The sequence below is a fragment of the Pseudophryne corroboree genome, chromosome 5 (genome assembly GCF_028390025.1).
Source record: "Pseudophryne corroboree isolate aPseCor3 chromosome 5, aPseCor3.hap2, whole genome shotgun sequence".
Lineage (NCBI taxonomy): Eukaryota > Metazoa > Chordata > Amphibia > Anura > Myobatrachidae > Pseudophryne > Pseudophryne corroboree.
Genome location: NC_086448.1, coordinates 386,948,143 through 386,971,674, shown reverse-complemented (window position 1 = coordinate 386,971,674; position 23,532 = coordinate 386,948,143). Strand labels below are relative to the sequence as shown.

Genomic DNA, 23,532 nt, shown 5'->3' with positions numbered 1-23,532 from the left:
CAGATCCTGTGAACTTTCACGGAGTGCTCTCAAGCCACAGCATGATTGTCATGCTGTGCCTGTTTGGGGATGGGAAGCATTTTTCAAAACTGGGGCATGTCGCCCCTGTTTTGTGGGCATTGGGGGTAATTCCAAGTTGATCGCAGCAGGAAATTTTTTCAGCAGTTGGGCAAAACCATGTGCACTGCAGGGGGGGCAGATATAACATTTGCAGAGAGAGTTAGATTTGGGTGGGTTATTTTGTTTCTGTGCAGGGTAAATACTGGCTGCTTTATTTTTACACTGCAATTTATATTGCAGATTGAACTCACCCCACCCAAATCTATCTCTCCCTGCACATGTTATATCTGCCTCCCCTGCAGTGCACATGGTTTTGTCCAACTGCTAAAAAATTTCCTGCTGCGATCAACTTGGAATTACCCCCATTGTCCAGACCAGTGTTTGCATCTTCTGACACAGACTTCATCGTCCCTGCTGAGCATTTCGGACGGTTATTCTGAGAAAGCTGAGGCTCGTGATGGTGATCCGATGATGTGTCTTCGGATGCAGAACTTTGATTGCAGATACTTCCAGGTGATATCTTTTTCCTACAGACACCTACTGCAGCATTACCATATTAGTTGTATGGTATTGCACAGCTGTTTTCCTGTAGCCGTATAACTATGAATCATGATCAGAGGGAATATATCTCTGACTGTAGTAAAAAAAATAAACTTGGCCAGAAAGGAAGTTACCAAGTTTTTTTTACTTCAGTGCCTGGCATGGCTCTTATTTAAGCCAGTGTGATGTTGATCTCAGACTACTTTTAATACATGGACAGTACTTTGCGCACTACTCTTGGGTTCAAATAGCTCTCTGTTCTAGAGCAGAGCAGTGTGAGGCGGAAACATACTGTACATGCCTTCTGTCAGTGGCGTAACTACTGCCCCCGCAGTTCTCGCGGTGGCTTGGGGGCGAGGGGCTGCGGAGGCGCCACTGACTTTGCACAGATTGACATGCGGACGAGCGTCCGCATGTCAATCTGCGGTCTCCTTCCCTCCGCTGCTGTAAGGAGGGACACGGAGCGCACATCGTGCGCCTCTCCTGTGTCCCTCCCTGGCTCTCCCTCGGCCTGTCTAATAAAGGAAGTGCCGTTCGTGAGCTCTGATTGGCTCACGAGCCGGCACTTCCTTTATTAGACCGGCAGGAGAGCCAGGAGGGACACAGGAGAGGCGCGCTATGCGCTCTGTGTCCCTCCAACACAAAGGAGCGGGGGGGTGGGAGGGGAGCAGGCACTGTGGGGGAATATCTGGCACTGGGGGCATATAGCTGGCACTGTGGGGGAAGATCTGGCACTGGGGGCATATACCTTGCACTGTGGGGGAAGATCTGGCACTGGGGGCATATACCTGGCACTGTGGGGGAAGATCTGGCACTGGGGGCATATACCTGGCACTGTGGGGGAAGATCTGGCACTGGGGGCATATACCTGGCACTGGGGGCATATACCTGGCACTGTGGGGAGCAGGCACTGAGGGGGCATATGTGGCACTGTGGGGGAATATCTGGCACTGGGGGCATATACCTGGCACTGTGGGGGAAGATCTGGCACTGGGGGCATATACCTGGCACTGTGGGGGAAGATCTGGCACTGGGGGCATATACCTGGCACTGTGGGGGAAGATCTGGCACTGGGGGCATATACCTGGCACTGTGGGGGAATATTTGGCACTGGGGGGAGCAGGCACTGAGGGGGCATATGTGGCACTGTGGTGGAATATCTGGCACTGGGGGCATATACCTGGCACTGTGGGGGAATATCTGGCACTGGGGGGAGCAGGCACTGAGGGGGCATATGTGACACTGGGGGGGGGGGTATATGTGCCACTGGGGGCATGTACCTGGCACTGTGGGGGAATATCTGGCACTGGGGGCATATGTGGCACTGGGAGCATGGCCCTAGCAACAAGCACTACCCCCTAGCAACGAGCATGACACCCAGTGAATGAAACCCCTGGCAACAAACATGACACCCAGTGCATGAAACCCCTGGCAACGAGCATGACACCCTGAGCATGAAAACCCCTGGCACCGTGCATGGAACCAAGAGTATGAAACCGCTGGCAACGAGCATGACACCCAGTGCATGAAACCCCTGGCAACGAGCATGACACCCTGAGCATGAAAACCCCTGGCACCGTGCATGGAACCAAGAGCATGAAACCCCCGGCAACGAGCAGGTAATTTAAAAGTAATTAGAAGCCTTACTGTAGAACTTAATGTGTAATGGGCATTACGGTGTGTGGCATAATGTATCACGGACATTGCCGTGTGTGTCATAATGTGTCGGGCATTACGGTGTGTTGTATACTATATCACGGGCATTGTGGTATGTGGTATAATGTCTCAGGATCATTGTGGTGTGTGTCATACTGTGTCACAGACATTGTATGTGCTATAATGTATCAGGGGCATTGCAGTGCGTAGCATAATGTATAACGGGCATTGCGATTCCTGTCATAATGTGTCACAGGCATTACGGTGTGTGGCATAATGTGTCGGGGGCATTACAGTGTGTGCATATTGTGTCATGTGCATTATTGTGTGTGGCATAATGGCTAAGGCCATTGCAGTATGTGGAATAATGTATACTGGGCATTACTATAAGGAGGAAAAATGACAAATAATGTAAGGGGCATGAATCAGGATTATTTTTCTTTCCTGTGGTGGCTAACGTCTGGGCGTGCAGGTTGCAAAACTGGGGTATAAGGTAGTCTTTTCCTGCAATGCCACGCCCCTTTACGCAAAGCCACACCCATTTCAACGAAGCCACACACCCTATTTGTCCCTTTTACTAGTGACAATTATGGGGGGTATGGGGGGGGGGGGCGCCGAAGGATTTTTTGGCTTGGGGGAGAAAAATTTCTAGTACGCCACTGCCTTCTGTCCTTGCAGTGGGGACAAAGTCCTGACTGAGAGGGACATTGACCCAATATCGGTATTATCCTTCCAGAATGCAGCATGTGTTTGCTGCTTCACAGGTTCCTGGAATGCTGAAGCCCTGTTTGGAAAATAATTGTACATGAAAAAGGTAAATCCAAGCAGTAGGAGCAGCCACTAGCCCTCCTCCTCTGAACCAGCATGATTTTAAACCAAAAACACACACATTTAATAAATACTTTTCTCATACGTCCTAGAGGATGCTGGGGATGACATCAAGACCATGGGGTATAGACAGGATCCGCAGGAGACATGGGCACTCTAAAGACTTTTCATTGGGTGTGAACTGGCTCCTCCCTCTATGCCCCTCCTCCAGACCTCAGTTTTAGAAATGTGTCCAGGTCGACTGGATGCACTCTGAGGAGCTCCAAAGAGTTTCTCTGACAAGACTTATGTTAGGTTTTTTTATTTTCAGGGAGATCTGCTGGCATCAGACTCCCTGCTTCGTGGGACTGAGGGGGCAGAAGTAGGAACCAACTTCCTAAAGAGTTTCATGGCTCTGCTTCTGGCTAACAGGACACCATTAGCTCCTGAAGGGACCTGAACGCTAGCCGTGCCTAGATGCTCACACCCACAGCACGCCATCACCCCCCTCACAGAGCCAGAAGTCAGAAGACAGATCTTCAATCAAGAAAGTGATGGCTAAAGGTATTGCGCGGCTGGCGGGAGCGCAGCGCGCCATGTTGGCCACACATACAGGCACTGCAGAGTGCAGGGGGAGGGGGCGCCCTGGGCAGCATGAAACCTATGGAAACTGGCATAAATAAGGGGCATAAGTTGCTGCGGCACAGTCCTACCCCCACCAGTATAAAAAATTACCTCATAAAAGCTGAGGAGAAACACACCATTGAAGAGTGGAGCTTCCTCCTCAGTCAGCCAGCACACTGCTCAGCGCCATTTTCTCTCTTTCTCCTCAGGCTGCAGAGACAAGGCTGGTCCTCCTCCACTACTGAACAAGTATCAGGGTTCAAAACGGGGGCCACAGTGAATTTGGTGCTATATAATTGTGTGATTAACATTATAAAAGCGCTGAATGTCAGTGGGCATTTTGTGTTCACAGACATTGTGTTACTGGCGCTGGTTTGTGAACTGGCAAATCCCATCTGTGTCCCTCTGACAGATTTTACTGTGGGTCTGTCCCCCTATAAGTCCCGGAGTGTCTGTGGTGTGGTTCTGCACGTGTGTGACATGTCTGTGGCAGGGAACTCTGTGGAGACATGTTAGGGACACAGAGGTGTAATATGACACCAAGAGCCTGACTGGGTGAAAGGTTACATGATAGTGTGAATCATATCAGTAAGAGGTTGGACTGAATCTCATACAGAAAATGAAAATAATCTGTTGAAGATGTGATTTTTAATAGTTCTGCCTTTCATCCACAGGGACCTTTCCGGGTCACATACAAATTTGCACAAGTAGTACAAACTGATACCGACACGGACTCTGATTCCTGTGTCGACACTAGTGATTCCAGGGGAATAGGTCCTAAGTTAGCAAAAAAGCATTCAAAACATGTTTTAGCTATAAAGGAGGTGTTAGAAGTTACGAAGCCCCCTCTTTTACCACAAGGAGAGGGTTTACTTTACTTCTTTACTAATGTAATTTTCCCTCCACCTCATGTCTGATTTAACCTGAAAATAAATTTCAGATTCCCAAAAGGAATTCAGGCAGCTTACCTTTTTCCAAAAAAGGTGGGAGTCACCCCACATTTTAGACAGGGCGGGTGTCTGAATTGAGGGCCTTGTCCCACAAGAGCCCTTACCTGATCTTCCATGAAGATAGGGTAGAGTTGAGAACTCGTCAACATTTTCTTCCAAAGGTGGTTTCCTCTTTCCACATAAACCAACCTATTGTGGTGCCAGTTGCTACTGACACATTCGCTGAGTCAAAGTCTCTAGATGTGGTTAGAGCTTTGAAGATTTATGTCGCTAGAACAGCTCGAATACGGAAAACAGAGGTTTTGTTTGTCCTGTATGCTCCCAACAAGATTGGGTGTCCTGCTTCCAAGCAGACTATTGCGCGCTGGATCAGAGGTACGATTCAGCAAGCTCATTCTACGGCTGGATTGCCGTTACTGATGTCGGTGAAGGCCCATTCTACTAGGAAGGTGGGCTCCTCCTGGGCGGCTGCCCGGGGGGTCTCGGCATTACAACTTTGCCGAGCAGCTACTTGGTCAGGGTCAAACACATTTGCAAAATTCTACAAGTTTGACACCTTGGCCGATGAGGACCTAAAGTTTGGTCAATCGGTGCTGCAGGGTCATCCGCACTCTCCCGCCCGTACTGGAGCTTTGGTAAAGACCCCATGGTCTTGATGTCGTCCCCAGCATCCTCTAGGACGTATGAGAAAATAGGATTTTGATAACCTACCGGTAAATCCTTTTCTCCTAGTCCGTAGAGGATGCTGGGCGCCCGTCCCAGTGCGTACTTTGCCTGCAGTTTAGTTATTACAGTTACACAAGTTGTGTTATCTTGGTTTCAGCATGTTTCTGCAATTAGTTCATGCCTGTTGGTGTGTGTTATGTTGAATGCCATGTGTGCGGCATGGTTGAGGGTGTGAGTTGGTAGATATCTCACCACTAGTTAAGTAATTCCTTTCCTTGAAATGTCAGTCTCCCTGGGCACAGTTCCTACAACTGAGGTCTGGAGGAGGGGCATAGAGGAAGGAGCCAGTTCACACCCAACGAAAAGTCTTTAGAGTGCCCATGTCTCCTGCGGATCCCGTCTATACCCCATGGTCTTGATGTCGTCCCCAGCATCCTCTACGGACTAGGAGAAAAGGATTTACCGGTAGGTTATCAAAATCCTATTATTCCGCACCAGCAACCAGTTCCAACATTAAATATTTGACAGCATTAACCAATTTGCCTGAATGACCATTTTCTTAATTTTTTTAGTGCTTTACGAGATTTTCTTTCCAACCAGGTAATTATTTGGATGGTCGGAAGATAATCTTTAGGTGTATGGCCAGTTTAACATTTAATATTGCAAAAAAAAAAGTTGTACAGAAGTAACATATGCACTTTTTTCACAATGGCCCTCATTCCGAGTTGTTCGCTCGGTATTTTTCATCGCATCGCAGTGAAAATCCTCTTAGTACGCATGCGCAATGTTCGCACTGCGACTGCGCCAAGTAACTTTACTATGATGAAAGTATTTTTACTCACGGCTTTTTCTTCGCTCCGGCGATCGTAATGTGATTGACAGGAAATGGGTGTTACTGGGCGGAAACACGGCGTTTCAGGGGCGTGTGGCTGAAAACGCTACCGTTTCCGGAAAAAACGCAGGAGTGGCCGGGGAAACGGTGGGAGTGCCTGGGCGAACGCTGGGTGTGTTTGTGACGTCAACCAGGAACGACAAGCACTGAAATGATCGCACAGGCAGAGTAAGTCTGGAGCTACTCTGAAACTGCTAAGTAGTTAGTAATCGCAATATTGCGAATACATCGGTCGCAATTTTAAGAAGCTAAGATTCACTCCCAGTAGGCGGCGGCTTAGCGTGTGTAACTCTGCTAAATTCGCCTTGCGACCGATCAACTCGGAATGAGGGCCAATGTTCACATCAGAACTACTGAAATTGGTCTTTATTTTTAGTCAAGAGTATTGTTTTCCTCTATCGCGTTACCTTACGACTACCCACTGCCTTTGTTTTGTTTTTTACAATAGATATACTTGCGCTTTAAACCTATCTGCCCTGTTTTACTTTCTACAGCACTTGAAGATGAGGACCCACCTAGCAGTGTTGCTTAGTGACCGCATTAAGGCGATATTCAATTAGAGATGAGCGGGTTCGGTTTCTCTGAATCCGAACCCGCACGAACTTCATGTTTTTTTTCACGGGTCCGAGCGACTCGGATCTTCCCGCCTTGCTCGGTTAACCCGAGCGCGCCCGAACGTCATCATGACGCTGTCGGATTCTCGCGAGACTCGGATTCTATATAAGGAGCCGCGCGTCGCCGCCATTTTCACACGTGCATTGAGATTGATAGAGAGAGGACGTGGCTGGCGTCCTCTCCATTTAGATTAGGAGAGAGAGAGAGAGATTGACCTGAGGCTGATACTGTAGAAGAGAGTGCAGAGTTTAGTGACTGATCACAGTGACCACCAGCAGTGCAGTTGTTTTATTTAATATATCCGTTCTCTGCCTGAAAAAAACGGTACACACAGTGACTCAGTCACATACCATATCTGTGTGCACTGCTCAGCCCAGTGTGCTGCATGCCTGCATCATCTATGTATATATTATATATCTGACTGTGCTCAGCTCACACAGCTTATAATTGTGGGGGAGACTGGGGAGCACTGCAGTGCCAGTTATAGGTTACAACAGGAGCCAGGAGTACAAGACAGTCACATACCATATCTGTGTGCACTGCTCAGCCCAGTGTGCTGCATCATCTATGTATATATATTATATATCTGACTGTGCTCAGCTCACACAGCTTATAATTGTGGGGGAGACTGGGGAGCACTGCAGTGCCAGTTATAGGTTATAGCAGGAGCCAGGAGTACATATTATATTAAAATTAAACAGTGCACACTTTTGCTGCAGGAGTGCCACTGCCAGTGTGACTGACCAGTGACCTGACCACACTGACCACCAGTATAGTTAGTAGTATACTATATTGTGATTGCCTGAAAAAGTTAAACACTCGTCGTGTGACTTCACTTGTGTGGTGTTTTTTTTTTTATTCTATAAAAAACTCATTCTGCTGACAGACAGTGTCCAGCAGGTCCGTCATTATATAATATATATACCTGTCCGGCTGCAGTAGTGATATATATATATTTTTTATATCATTATTTATCATCCAGTCGCAGCAGACACAGTACGGTAGTTCACGGCTGTAGCTACCTCTGTGTCGGCACTCGGCAGTCCATCCATAATTGTATACCACCTACCCGTGGTTTTTTTTTCTTTCTTCTTTATACATACATACTACTACATCTCTTTATCAACCAGTCTATATTAGCAGCAGACACAGTACAGTACGGTAGTTCACGGCTGTGGCTACCTCTGTGTCGGCACTCGGCAGTCCGTCCATAATTGTATACCACCTAACCGTGGTTTTTTTTTCTTTCTTCTTTATACATACATACTACGACATCTCTTTATCAACCAGTCTATATTAGCAGCAGACACAGTACAGTACGGTAGTTCACGGCTGTGGCTACCTCTGTGTCGGCACTCGGCAGTCCGTCCATAATTGTATACCACCTAACCGTGGTTTTTTTTTCTTTCTTCTTCATACATACATACTACGACATCTCTTTATCAACCAGTCTATATTAGCAGCAGACACAGTACAGTACGGTAGTTCACGGCTGTGGCTACCTCTGTGTCGGCACTCGGCAGTCCGTCCATAATTGTATACCACCTAACCGTGGTTTTTTTTTCTTTCTTCTTTATACATACATACTACGACATCTCTTTATCAACCAGTCTATATTAGCAGCAGGCACAGTACAGTACGGTAGTTCACGGCTGTGGCTACCTCTGTGTCGGCACTCGGCAGTCCGTCCATAATTGTATACCACCTAACCGTGGTTTTTTTTTCTTTCTTCTTCATACATACATACTACGACATCTCTTTATCAACCAGTCTATATTAGCAGCAGACACAGTACAGTACGGTAGTTCACGGCTGTGGCTACCTCTGTGTCGGCACTCGGCAGTCCGTCCATAATTGTATACCACCTACCCGTGGTTTTTTTTTCTTTCTTCTTTATACATACATACTACTACATCTCTTTATCAACCAGTCTATATTAGCAGCAGACACAGTACAGTACGGTAGTTCACGGCTGTGGCTACCTCTGTGTCGGCACTCGGCAGTCCGTCCATAATTGTATACCACCTACCCGTGGTTTTTTTTTCTTTCTTCTTTATACATACATACTACTACATCTCTTTATCAACCAGTCTATATTAGCAGCAGACACAGTACAGTACGGTAGTTCACGGCTGTGGCTACCTCTGTGTCGGCACTCGGCAGTCCGTCCATAATTGTATACCACCTACCCGTGGTTTTTTTTTCTTTCTTCTTCTTCATACATACATACTACGACATCTCTTTATCAACCAGTCTATATTAGCAGCAGACACAGTACAGTACGGTAGTTCACGGCTGTGGCTACCTCTGTGTCGGCACTCGGCAGTCCGTCCATAATTGTATACCACCTAACCGTGGTTTTTTTTTCTTTCTTCTTCATACATACATACTACGACATCTCTTTATCAACCAGTCTATATTAGCAGCAGACACAGTACGGTAGTTCACGGCTGTAGCTACCTCTGTGTCGGCACTCGGCAGTCCGTCCATAATTGTATACTAGTATCCATCCATCTCCATTGTTTACCTGAGGTGCCTTTTAGTTGTGCCTATTAAAATATGGAGAACAAAAAAGTTGAGGTTCCAAAATTAGGGAAAGATCAAGATCCACTTCCACCTCGTGCTGAAGCTGCTGCCACTAGTCATGGCCGAGACGATGAAATGCCAGCAACGTCGTCTGCCAAGGCCGATGCCCAATGTCATAGTACAGAGCATGTCAAATCCAAAACACCAAATATCAGTAAAAAAAGGACTCCAAAACCTAAAATAAAATTGTCGGAGGAGAAGCGTAAACTTGCCAATATGCCATTTACCACACGGAGTGGCAAGGAACGGCTGAGGCCCTGGCCTATGTTCATGGCTAGTGGTTCAGCTTCACATGAGGATGGAGGCACTCAGCCTCTCGCTAGAAAAATGAAAAGACTCAAGCTGGCAAAAGCAGTAGCACCGCAAAGAACTGTGCGTTATTCGAAATCCCAAATCCACAAGGAGAGTCCAATTGTGTCGGTTGCGATGCCTGACCTTCCCAACACTGGACGTGAAGAGCATGCGCCTTCCACCATTTGCACGCCCCCTGCAAGTGCTGGAAGGAGCACCCACAGTCCAGTTCCTGATAGTCAGATTGAAGATGTCAGTGTTGAAGTACACCAGGATGAGGAGGATATGGGTGTTGCTGGCGCTGGGGAGGAAATTGACCAGGAGGATTCTGATGGTGAGGTGGTTTGTTTAAGTCAGGCACCCGGGGAGACACCTGTTGTCCGTGGGAGGAATATGGCCGTTGACATGCCTGGTGAAAATACCAAAAAAATCAGCTCTTCGGTGTGGAACTATTTCAACAGAAATGCGGACAACAGGTGTCAAGCAGTGTGTTCCCTTTGTCAAGCTGTAATAAGTAGGGGTAAGGACGTTAACCACCTCGGAACATCCTCCCTTATACGTCACCTGCAGCGCATTCATAATAAGTCAGTGACAAGTTCAAAAACTTTGGGTGACAGCGGAAGCAGTCCACTGACCAGTAAATCCCTTCCTCTTGTAACCAAGCTCACGCAAACCACCCCACCAACTCCCTCAGTGTCAATTTCCTCCTTCCCCAGGAATGCCAATAGTCCTGCAGGCAATGTCACTGGCAATTCTGACGAGTCCTCTCCTGCCTGGCATTCCTCCGATGCATCCTTGCGTGTAACGCCTACTGCTGCTGGCGCTGCTGTTGTTGCTGCTGGGAGTCGATGGTCATCCCAGAGGGGAAGTCGTAAGCCCACTTGTACTACTTCCAGTAAGCAATTGACTGTTCAACAGTCCTTTGCGAGGAAGATGAAATATCACAGCAGTCATCCTGCTGCAAAGCGGATAACTGAGGCCTTGACAACTATGTTGGTGTTAGACGTGCGTCCGGTATCCGCCGTTAGTTCACAGGGAACTAGACAATTTATTGAGGCAGTGTGCCCCCGTTACCAAATACCATCTAGGTTCCACTTCTCTAGGCAGGCGATACCGAGAATGTACACGGACGTCAGAAAAAGACTCACCAGTGTCCTAAAAAATGCAGTTGTACCCAATGTCCACTTAACCACGGACATGTGGACAAGTGGAGCAGGGCAGGGTCAGGACTATATGACTGTGACAGCCCACTGGGTAGATGTATGGACTCCCGCCGCAAGAACAGCAGCGGCGGCACCAGTAGCAGCATCTCGCAAACGCCAACTCTTTCCTAGGCAGGCTACGCTTTGTATCACCGGTTTCCAGAATACGCACACAGCTGAAAACCTCTTACGGCAACTGAGGAAGATCATCGCGGAATGGCTTACCCCAATTGGACTCTCCTGTGGATTTGTGGCATCGGACAACGCCAGCAATATTGTGTGTGCATTAAATATGGGCAAATTCCAGCACGTCCCATGTTTTGCACATACCTTGAATTTGGTGGTGCAGAATTATTTAAAAAACGACAGGGGCGTGCAAGAGATGCTGTCGGTGGCCAGAAAAATTGCGGGACACTTTCGGCGTACAGGCACCACGTACAGAAGACTGGAGCACCACCAAAAACTACTGAACCTGCCCTGCCATCATCTGAAGCAAGAAGTGGTAACGAGGTGGAATTCAACCCTCTATATGCTTCAGAGGTTGGAGGAGCAGCAAAAGGCCATTCAAGCCTATACAATTGAGCACGATATAGGAGGTGGAATGCACCTGTCTCAAGCGCAGTGGAGAATGATTTCAACGTTGTGCAAGGTTCTGATGCCCTTTGAACTTGCCACACGTGAAGTCAGTTCAGACACTGCCAGCCTGAGTCAGGTCATTCCCCTCATCAGGCTTTTGCAGAAGAAGCTGGAGACATTGAAGGAGGAGCTAACACGGAGCGATTCCGCTAGGCATGTGGGACTTGTGGATGGAGCCCTTAATTCGCTTAACAAGGATTCACGGGTGGTCAATCTGTTGAAATCAGAGCACTACATTTTGGCCACCGTGCTCGATCCTAGATTTAAAGCCTACCTTGGATCTCTCTTTCCGGCAGACACAAGTCTGCTGGGGTTGAAAGACCTGCTGGTGAGAAAATTGTCAAGTCAAGCGGAACGCGACCTGTCAACATCTCCTCCTTCACATTCTCCCGCAACTGGGGGTGCGAGGAAAAGGCTCAGAATTCCGAGCCCACCCGCTGGCGGTGATGCAGGGCAGTCTGGAGCGACTGCTGATGCTGACATCTGGTCCGGACTGAAGGACCTGACAACGATTACGGACATGTCGTCTACTGTCACTGCATATGATTCTCTCACCATTGAAAGAATGGTGGAGGATTATATGAGTGACCGCATCCAAGTAGGCACGTCACACAGTCCATACTTATACTGGCAGGAAAAAGAGGCAATTTGGAGGCCATTGCACAAACTGGCTTTATTCTACCTAAGTTGCCCTCCCACAAGTGTGTACTCCGAAAGAGTGTTTAGTGCCGCCGCTCACCTTGTCAGCAATCGGCGTACGAGGTTACATCCAGAAAATGTGGAGAAGATGATGTTCATTAAAATGAATTATAATCAATTCCTCCGCGGAGACATTGACCAGCAGCAATTGCCTCCACAAAGTACACAGGGAGCTGAGATGGTGGATTCCAGTGGGGACGAATTGATAATCTGTGAGGAGGGGGATGTACACGGTGATATATCGGAGGGTGATGATGAGGTGGACATCTTGCCTCTGTAGAGCCAGTTTGTGCAAGGAGAGATTAATTGCTTCTTTTTTGGGGGGGGTCCAAACCAACCCGTCATATCAGTCACAGTCGTGTGGCAGACCCTGTCACTGAAATGATGGGTTGGTTAAAGTGTGCATGTCCTGTTTTGTTTATACAACATAAGGGTGGGTGGGAGGGCCCAAGGACAATTCCATCTTGCACCTCTTTTTTCTTTTATTTTTCTTTGCGTCATGTGCTGTTTGGGGAGGGTTTTTTGGAAGGGACATCCTTCGTGACACTGCAGTGCCACTCCTAAATGGGCCCGGTGTTTGTGTCGGCCACTAGGGTCGCTAATCTTACTCACACAGTCAGCTACCTCATTGCGCCTCTTTTTTTCTTTGCGTCATGTGCTGATTGGGGAGGGTTTTTTGGAAGGGACATCCTGCGTGACACTGCAGTGCCACTCCTAAATGGGCCCGGTGTTTGTGTCGGCCACTAGGGTCGCTAATCTTACTCACACAGTCAGCTACCTCATTGCGCCTCTTTTTTTCTTTGCGTCATGTGCTGATTGGGGAGGGTTTTTTGGAAGGGACATCCTGCGTGACACTGCAGTGCCACTCCTAAATGGGCCCGGTGTTTGTGTCGGCCACTAGGGTCGCTAATCTTACTCACACAGTCAGCTACCTCATTGCGCCTCTTTTTTTCTTTGCGTCATGTGCTGATTGGGGAGGGTTTTTTGGAAGGGACATCCTGCGTGACACTGCAGTGCCACTCCTAAATGGGCCCGGTGTTTGTGTCGGCCACTAGGGTCGCTTATCTTACTCACACAGTCAGCTACCTCATTGCGCCTCTTTTTTTCTTTGCGTCATGTGCTGATTGGGGAGGGTTTTTTGGAAGGGACATCCTGCGTGACACTGCAGTGCCACTCCTAGATGGGCCAGGTGTTTGTGTCGGCCACTAGTGTCGCTTAGCTTAGTCATCCAGCGACCTTGGTGCAAATTTTAGGACTAAAAATAATATTGTGAGGTGTGAGGTATTCAGAATAGACTGAAAATTAGTGGAAATTATGGTTTTTGAGGTTAATAATAATATGGGATCAAAATGACCCCCAAATTCTATGATTTAAGCTGTTTTTTAGTGTTTTTAAAAAAAAAACACCCGAATCCAAAACACACCCGAATCCGACAAAAAAAATTCGGTGAGGTTTTGCCAAAACGCGGTCGAACCCAAAACACGGCCGCGGAACCGAACCCAAAACCAAAACACAAAACCCGAAAAATTTCAGGCGCTCATCTCTATATTCAATTAGCCTCAAAAATTTTCGGCTGCAGAAAAGTTTTTTTTTTTCACTTTTGTTAACATTTGCACCATTTTTTCACTCTATCCAATTATTCCTCCTTTCTGTTTCCGTGATAAAACGGGGCTCTAAGGGCTGCTATTGTGGATTTTGTTCTGCAAGTCTAAAGGCCAGTACTCACTGGCCGATGTAAGAGAGATGTGTGCTGAGCGAACCGCTCAGCACATATCTCTCCCGCCACTCAGCACAGCGCGATGTGTGCTGGGGGAGACAGGGGGATCGCATGCAGGCCAATCTAGCAGCAGCGATAGCTATGCGCGGGGCTGCGCATCGCTATCGCTGTAGGGGGTACACACGGAGCGATAATGCTTAAATCCTAAGCAATCTATTCCATTTTCTCAGCGCTTGATGTTATGTGTTTGCTCAAATTGTATACATTTCTAGATTATTAGAAAGGGGTGTTCTCTATGGAGCTACACATTTTTCAGCAGCCGGGAGCGCCTGACATAGGTGGTCATTCCAAGTTGTTCGCTCGTTGACGTTTTTCACTCGAGTTATCATAGTGTGATTGACAGGAAGTGGGTGTTTCTGGGCGGAAACTTGCCGCTTTCAGGGAGTGTGCTAAAAAATGCAGGCGTGCCAGGTAAAAACGCAGGAGTGGCTGGAGAAGCGGGGGAGTGGCTGGCCGAACGCAGGGCGTGTTTGTGACGTCAAACCAGGAACTAAACGGACCGAGGTGATCGCAATCTAGGAGTAGGTCTGGAGCTACTCAGAAACTGCAGGGAATTATTTAGTAGCAGTTCTGCTAATCTTTCGTTCGTTATTCTGCTAAGCTAAGATACACTCCCAGAGGGCGGCGGCCTAGTGTTTGCAATGCTGCTGAAAGCAGCTAGTGAGCGAACAACTCGGAATGAGGGCCATAGATCCACCCCTACCTTTTACATTTATAAATTGTAGGTTATTTAGGGGGATATTTATCAAAGGTTGGAGGGAGATAAAGTACTAACAATCAGCTTTCTGTCATTTTACAGGCTGTTTTTGAAATACCGTATGTCAGCTACTGTAGGAACTGATTGATTGGTACTTTATCTCTCTCCACTTTATCTGTCTCAAAGCTTTGATGAATATCCCCCTAAGTAAGGATTGTGGTTTCAACTTTAGTTTAGTTTTTAACAACATTGAGAGATGTACAGATGTGACATAGTCGGTGTAAATAGGATTTTGGTTACCTACCGGTAAATAATTTTCTCGTAGACCGTAGAGGATGCTGGGGTCCACATTAGTACCATGGGGTATAGACGGGTCCACCAGTAGCCATTGGCACTTAAAGAGTTTGAGAGTGTGGGCTGGCTCCTCCCTCTATGCCCCTCCTACCAGACTCAGTCTAGAAACTGTGCCCGAGGAGATGGACATCTTCAAGAGAAGGATTTAACACAGATAGTGGCGAGATTCACACCAGCTCACACATACAAGGCACATCAAGCTAACATAGCTTGAAAACTCATCAACTGCTGAAACATTACTTACCAAGTAACAATGCAGTACTCAACTAAAACAAAGTTGTACTGAACCAAATAATGATAGCAGGAAGACTAAGCGCTCTACGGACTACGAGAAAATTATTTACCAGTAGGTAACCAAAATCCTATTTTCTCTTACGTCCTAGAGGATGCTGGGGTCCACATTAGTACCATGGGGATGTACCAAAGCTCCCAGAACGAGAGGGAGAGCGCGGAGGCTCCTGCGGAACTGATTGACTGAACTTCAGATCATCAGAGGCCAAAGTATCGAACTTGTAGAACTTTGCAAATGTGTTTGACCCAGACCAAGTTGCAGCTCAGCAAAGTTGTAACGCCGAGACACCCCGGGCAGCTGCCCAGGAAGATCCCACCTTACGAGTACAGTGGGCCTTGACAGACGTAGAACAATGCAAGCCTGCCGTAGAATACGCATGCTGGATAGTGAACCTGATCCAGCGAGAGATCGTCTGCTTAGAAGCAGGTGTTAGGAATGTCTGAGTGTTTGTGTTGCCTTGCATTATCTCATTCCTGCCTCTATGGGTCTCACTTGCTGCCTTAGGTCTGAATGGCAGTTGCACACTCTGTCCCTGCAGGTTGATTACCTGATTGTGAGCAGCTGTGGCCAACACCTTGTGCTGCTATTTAGCTCCAGCTCACCAGCATTCATGTGCAGATCATTGTGGTTCCATGTGGATTGTGACTAGGCTCTCTCCAGTTATCCTGTCCTGCTTCTGCCATACCTGCATCTCTGAGACATTTCCTTGAGCCTGGTTTCACCTATGCCTTGTTATGAAACTTCTTGCCCTGCTGGAGCAATATCTGCATTCCTGAATTATTTGCAGTCTGTTTTCACCCCATCCTGGTTACTTCATTTTGGTATGTTATTTTCTCTAACATCCTAGTGGATGCTGGGGATTCCGTAAGGACCATGGGGAATAGATGGGCTCCGCAGGAGACAGGGCACTCTAAGAAAGAATTAGGACTACTGGTGTGCACTGGCTCCTCCCTCTATGCCTCTCCTCCAGTTAGAATCTGTGCCTGGATGGAGCTGGGTGCATTTTAGTGAGCTCTCCTGAGCTTGCTAATAAGAAAGTATTTTGTTAGGTTTTTTATTTTCAGAGAGATCTGCTGGCAACAGACTCTCTGCTACGTGGGACTGAGGGGAGAGAAGCAAACCTACTAACTGCGGCTAGGTTGCGCTTCTTAGGCTACTGGACACCATTAGCTCCAGAGGGATCGAACACAGGAACTCACCCTTGGTCGTCCGTTCCCGGAGCTGCGCCGCCGTCCCCCTCGCAGAGCCAGAAGACAGAAGCCGGCGAGTGAAGCAAGAAGATATCAAAATCGGCGGCAGAAGACTCCTGTCTTCATATGAGGTAGTGCACAGCACTGCAGCTGCGCGCCATTGCTCCCACACACTCCGGTCACTGTAGGTGCAGGGCGCAGGGGGGGGCGCCCTGGGCAGCAATTAAGTACCTCCTGGCAAAAGAAAGCATATAGCTGGGCACTGTATATATGCATGAGCCCCCGCCATTATTTTTCACAAAATCGCGGGACAGAAGCCCGCCGCTGAGGGGGCGGGGCTTCTTCCTCAGCACTCACCAGCGCCATTTTCTCTCCACAGCTCAGCTGAGAGGAAGCTCCCCAGGCTCTCCCCTGCAGATTCACGGTAGAAAGAGGGTAAAAAGAGAGGGGGGGCACATAAATTTAGCGCAATATTAGTATATACAGCTGCTACTGGGTAAACACTAAGTTACTGTGTAATTCCTGGGTTATATAGCGCTGGGGTGTGTGCTGGCATACTCTCTCTCTGTCTCTCCAAAAGGCCTTGTGGGGGTTCTGTCCTCAAATAGAGCATCCCCTGTGTGTGTGGTGTGTCGGTACGATTGTGTTGACATGTTTGACGAGGGCTATGTGGAAGCAGAGCAGGTGCAGTTGAATGTGGTGTCTCCGCTGACGGTGCCGACACCTGATTGGATGGATATGTGGAAGGTGTTAAATGATAATGTAAACTCCTTGCATAAAAGGTTGGATAAAGCTGAAGCCTGGGGAAAGTCAGGGTCTCAACCCATGCCTGATCCTACAGCGCAGAGGCCGTCAGGGTCTCAGAAGCGCCCACTATCCCAGATTGTTGACACGGACTCTGACTCCAGTGTCGATGGCGATGATGCAAAGTTGCAGCCTAAAATGGCTAAAGCCATCCGCTACATGATTATAGCAATGAAGGATGTATTGCACATTTCAGAGGTAAACCCTGTCCCTGACAAGAGGGTTTATATGTTTGGGGAAAAACAACAAGAAGTGACTTTTCCCCCTTCACATGAGTTAAATGATTTATGTGAAAAAGCTTGGGATTCTCCTGATAGGAAAGTGCAGATTCCCAAACGGTTGCTTATGGCGTATTCTTTCCCGCCAACGGACAGGTTACGCTTGGAGTCATCCCCTAGGGTAGACAAAGCTTTGACACGCTTATCTAAGAAGGTGGCCCTGCCGTCACAGGATACGGCCTCCCTAAAGGATCCTGCGGATAGGAAGCGGGAAGGTATCCTGAAATCTGTTTATACACATTCAGGTACCATACTGAGGCCGGCAATTGCGTCGGCCTGGATGTGTAGTGCTGTAGCGGCATGGACAGATACTCTGTCTGAGGAACTGGATACCTTGGACAAGGATACTATTTTACTGACCCTGGGGCATATAAAGGACGCTGTCCTATATATGAGGGATGCCCAGAGGGACATTTGCCTACTGGGCTCTAGAATAAATGCAATGTCGATTTCTGCCAGAAGGGTCCTGTGGACTCGGCAATGGACAGGTGATGCCGACTCAAAAAAGCACATGGAGGTTTTACCTTATAAGGGTGAGGAATTATTTGGGGACGGTCTCTCGGACCTAGTTTCCACAGCTACGGCTGGGAAGTCAAATTTTTTGCCATATTTTCCCTCACAGCCTAAGAAAGCACCGTATTACCAAATGCAGTCCTTTCGGTCACAAAGAGGCAAGAAAGTCAGAGGTGCGTCCTTTCTTGCCAGAGGCAGGGGTAGAGGAAAGAAGCTGCACAATACAGCTAGTTCCCAGGAACAGAAGTCCTCCCCGGCTTCCACTAAATCCACCGCATGACGCTGGGGCTCCACAGGTGGAGCCGGGAGCGGTGGGGGGCCCGTCTCCGAAATTTCAGCCACCAGTGGGTTCGCTCACAGGTGGATCCCTGGGCTATGCAAATTGTGTCTCAGGGATACAAGCTGGAATTCGAGGTGATGCCCCCTCACCGCTTCCTCAAATCGGCCCTGCCAGCTTCCCCCATAGAAAGGGAGGTAGTGTTAGCGGCGATTCACAAATTATATCTCCAGCAGGTGGTGGTAAAGGTTCCCCTCCTTCAACAGGGAAGGGGTTACTATTCCACAATGTTTGTGGTATCGAAACCGGACGGTTCGGTCAGACCCATATTGAATTTAAAATCCCTGAACATTTACCAGAAAAGGTTCAAGTTCAAGATGTAATTGCAAGCCTGGAAGAGGGGGATTTTATGGTGTCTCTGGACATAAAGGATGCTTACCTGCATGTCCCCATTTATCCACCTCATCAGGAGTACCTCAGATTTGTGGTACAGGACTGCCATTACCAATTCCAGACGTTGCCGTTTGGTCTGTCCATGGCACCGAGAATATTTACCAAGGTAATGGCGGAAATGATGGTGCTCCTACGAAAGCAAGGAGTCACAATTATCCCATACTTGGACGATATCCTCATAAAGGCGAGGTCCAGAGAGCAGTTGCTGATTAGCGTAGCACACTCTCAGGAAGTGTTGCAACAGCACGGCTGGATTCTGAATATTACAAAGTCGCAGCTGATTCCTACGACGCGTCTGCCCTTCCTGGGCATGATTCTGGACACGGACCAGAAGAAGGTGTTTCTCCCGGCGGAGAAGGCTCAGGAGCTCGTGACTCTGGTCAGAGACCTCTTAAAACCAAAACAGGTGTTGGTGCATCAGTGCACGCGAGTCCTGGGAAAAATGGTGGCGTCATACGAAGCCATTCCCTTCGGCAGGTTCCATGCGAGGAACTTTCAGTGGGACCTGTTGGACAAGTGTTCCGGATCGCATCTTCAGATGCACCGGCTGATCACCCTATCCACCAGGGCCAGGGTGTCTCTTCTGTGGTGGCTGCAAAGTGCTCACCTTCTCGAGGGCCGCAGGTTCGGCATACAGGACTGGGTCCTGGTGACCACGGATGCAAGCCTCCGAGGATGGGGGGCAGTCACTCAGGGAAGAAACTTCCAAGGGCTGTGGTCAAGTCAGGAGACTTGTCTGCACATCAATATCCTGGAACTAAGGGCCATATACAACGCCCTGAGTCAAGCGGAGCCTCTGCTTCGCAACCAACCAGTGCTGATTCAGTCAGACAACATCACCGTAGTGGCTCATGTGAACCGCCAGGGCGGCACAAGAAGCAGGGTGGCGATGGCGGAAGCCACCAGAATTCTTCGTTGGGCGGAGAATCACGTGCAAGCACTGTCAGCAGTGTTCATTCCAGGAGTGGACAACTGGGAAGCAGACTTCCTCAGCAGGCACGACCTCCACCCGGGAGAGTGGGGACTTCATCAAGAAGTCTTCACACTGATTACAATTCGATGGGAACTGCCACAGGTGGACATGATGGCATCCCGCCTCAACAAATAGCTACAAAGGTATTGCGCCAGGTCAAGAGACCCTCAGGTGATAGCTGTGGACGCACTAGTAACACCGTGGGTGTTCCAGTCGGTCTGTGTTTCCTCCTCTTCCTCTCATCCCCAAGGTGCTGAGAATCATAAGAAAAAGAGGAGTGAGAACAATACTCATTGTTCCGGATTGGCCAAGAAGGACTTGGTACCCGGAGCTGCAAGAAATGCTTACAGAGGACCCATGGCCTCTGCCTCTAAGACAGGATCTGTTGCAACAAGGGCCCTGTCTGTTCCAAGACTTACCGCGGCTGCGTTTGACTGCATGGCGGTTGAACGCCGGATCCTAGCGGAAAAGGGCATTCCGGATGAAGTTATTCCTACGCTGATAAAGGCTAGGAAGGACGTGACAGCAAAACATTATCACCGTATATGGCGAAAATATGTTGCTTGGTGTGAGGCCAGGAAGGCCCCTACAGAGGAATTCCAGCTGGGCCGGTTCCTGCACTTCCTACAGTCAGGAGTGACTATGGGCTTAAAATTAGGGTCCATAAAGGTCCAGATTTCGGCTCTATCCATTTTCTTTCAAAAGGAACTGGCGTCACTTCCTGAGGTTCAGACATTTGTAAAGGGAGTGCTGCATATTCAGCCCCCTTTTGTGCCACCAGTGGCACCTTGGGATCTTAACGTGGTGTTGAGTTTCCTGAAATCTCACTGGTTTGAGCCACTTAAGACCGTGGAGCTAAAGTATCTCACGTGGAAAGTGGTCATGCTATTGGCCTTAGCTTCGGCTAGGCGTGTGTCAGAATTGGCGGCTTTGTCATGTAAAAGCCCCTATCTGGTTTTCCATATGGACAGGGCAGAATTACGGACTCGTCCGCAATTTCTGCCGAAGGTGGTGTCATCTTTTCATTTGAACCAACCTATTGTGGTGCCTGCGGCTACTCGTGAATTGGAGGATTCCAAGTTGCTAGATGTAGTCAGGGCTTTGAAGATTTATGTAACCAGAACGGCTGGAGTCAGGAAAACTGACTCGCTGTTTATCCTGTATGCATCCAACAAGCTGGGTGCTCCTGCTTCAAAGCAAACTATTGCTCGCTGGATCTGTAACACGATTCAGCAAGCTCATTCTGCGGGGGGATTACCGCATCCAAAATCAGTGAAAGCCCATTCCACAAGGAAGGTGGGCTCTTCTTGGGCGGCTGCCCGAGGGGTCTCAGCATTACAGCTTTGCCGAGCAGCTACTTGGTCGGGTTCAAATACTTTTGCAAAATTCTACAAGTTTGATACCCTGGCTGAGGAGGACCTTGTGTTTGCCCATTCGGTGCTGCAGAGTCATCCGCACTCTCCCACCCGTTTGGGAGCTTTGGTATAATCCCCATGGTCCTTACGGAGTCCCCAGCATCCACTAGGACGTTAGAGAAAATAAGATTTTACTCACCGGTAAATCTATTTCTCGTAGTCCGTAGTGGATACTGGGCGCCCGTCCCAAGTGCGGACTTCTTCTGCAATACTTGTATATAGTTATTGCTTAATTAAGGGTTATGTTATGTTGGCATCCGTTTGTTTGATGCTCTATTGTTGTTCATACTGTTGACTGGGTATGTTATCATAAGTTATACGGTGTGATTGGTGTGGCTGGTATGAGTCTTACCCTGGATTCCAAAATCCTTTCCTTGTAATGTCAGCTCTTCCGGGCACGGTTTCCTTAACTGAGGTCTGGAGGAGGGGCATAGAGGGAGGAGCCAGTGCACACCAGTAGTCCTAATTCTTTCTTAGAGTGCCCTGTCTCCTGCAGAGCCCGTCTATTCCCCATGGTCCTTACTGAGTCCCCAGCATCCACTACGGACTACGAGAAATAGATTTACCGGTGAGTAAAATCTTATTTTCCCTCTGCTTTGTTTAAACCTGGATTTCTTCATGTTCATTTTCACCTCTGCAATTAATCTGGACTGTATCTTAATTCAAGCATAATCATACTCCCTGTTAAATATCAAGCCATTACTATTACCTGGGAATATTGCATTCTATTCCATGTTTATCAAGGATCCATTCTCTGTATGCTGATATCTTACTGGTTCTTTCACTGCAATAAACCTTGTTTAATTTTCACCTGGCTTCAGCTGACCTCATTTCAGGTTCTTCCTGCATGTGCACACACAGAAGCTTAATAGTCATAACATAATGATCTGCCTAATAAACCTGTGCAGGAGTTGGAGGTAATAGCTGAATTTTATACAATGGCTTCACTTCAAGAAAGTTCCCTGCCTCTTCAGTTGATGCCGTTCGTAGATTCTACTTTGCTAGCGGATTTCCGAGAGAAACTGGAGAATATACAAACCCTGTCTTCCGAGATACTGTCTGCTCTGCCTGAATTTTCAATAAGATTACCAGATCCCTTTAAGGAGACGCAGGGGAAAAGGGAAAAATACGAGTCTGGTGCTCTCAATTCTGGCCGCTGTTTTCCAATTCCAAGCAAAGGCAAGTTCTGGAGTTTTCCACGACCCAGCCTCTCTGAGGAAGAGAAAAGACACAGAAGGAATAAAAAAACTTTGTTTTTATTGCGGCAGGTCTGGACATTTTATTCAATTATGTCCTGCTCGCAAACCCAAAAAGGTCTTTCTTCAGTCTGCCAAAGTGCCTAATTCTGCTCAGTTATGCCATTGTGGCACTCAAATTTCAAAAGGAGGGGTGTCCGGCCAAGCGACCCCAGGAGGGGTGTCCGGCCAAGCGACCCCAGGAGGGGTGTCCGGCCAAGCGACCCCAGGAGGGGTGTCTGGCCCAGCGACCCCAAAGGGGGGGGGGGAAGTCCGGCCCTACTGCCCTTGCCTTTGGGCATGAGGACTCTACTGCCCTTGCCTTTGGGCATGAGGACTCTACTGCCCTTGCCTTTGGGCATGAGGACTCTACTGCCCTTGCCTTTGGGCATGAGGTCCCTGTTGCCCTTGCCCTTGGGCATGAGGTCCCTGTTGCCCTTGCCTCACGGCATGGGGTCCCTGTTGCCCTTGCCTCAAGGCATGAGGTCCCTGTTGCCCTTGCCTCAAGGCATGAGGTCCCTGTTGCCCTTGCCTCACGGCATGAGGTCCCTGTTGCCCTTGCCTCACAGCATGAGGTCCCTGTTGCCCTTGCCTCACGACATGAGGTCCCTGTTGCCCTTGCCTCACGGCATGAGGACGCTGTTTTTCCGTCTATTGGGCAAATAAGGACTGCAGTGTCAATGGTCAGTCCAAATGTTATTTTGTCTTTCAGGGTCACTCAGTCATCCAAGTCTGCCATGCCAGAGATCCGTGAGGTGTCTGCCTTGCCAGAGGTCCGAGAGGTGTCCGCCTTGCCAGAGGTCGTGCCAAGGCCTGTCCAGCCCCAGGAGGGGGCTCTGCCTGTGGGGCTCTGCCTGTCCAGCCCCAGGAGGGGGCTCTGCCTGTCCAGCCCCAGGAGGGGGCTCCGCCTGTCCAGCACCAGATAGAGGTGCCTGCCATGCCCGAGATCCAAGATTTGCCCGAGGTGTCTTCCCAGCCGGGGCCATCTGAGACTTCCTTGTCTAAGGTGCAAGAAGAGTCCATCTTGTCTGGGAGGCCACGGTCGTCTAT

The 23,532-nt window shown here is 48.6% G+C and overlaps 1 protein-coding gene across 6 annotated transcripts in view; it reads left to right on the top strand.

Moving 5' to 3' along the window:
• CTNND2 (catenin delta 2) overlaps positions 1-23,532 on the top strand; it is a 1,915,824-nt gene that overhangs the window by 939,859 nt on the left and 952,433 nt on the right. The gene's annotated exons all lie outside the window — the stretch shown is intronic.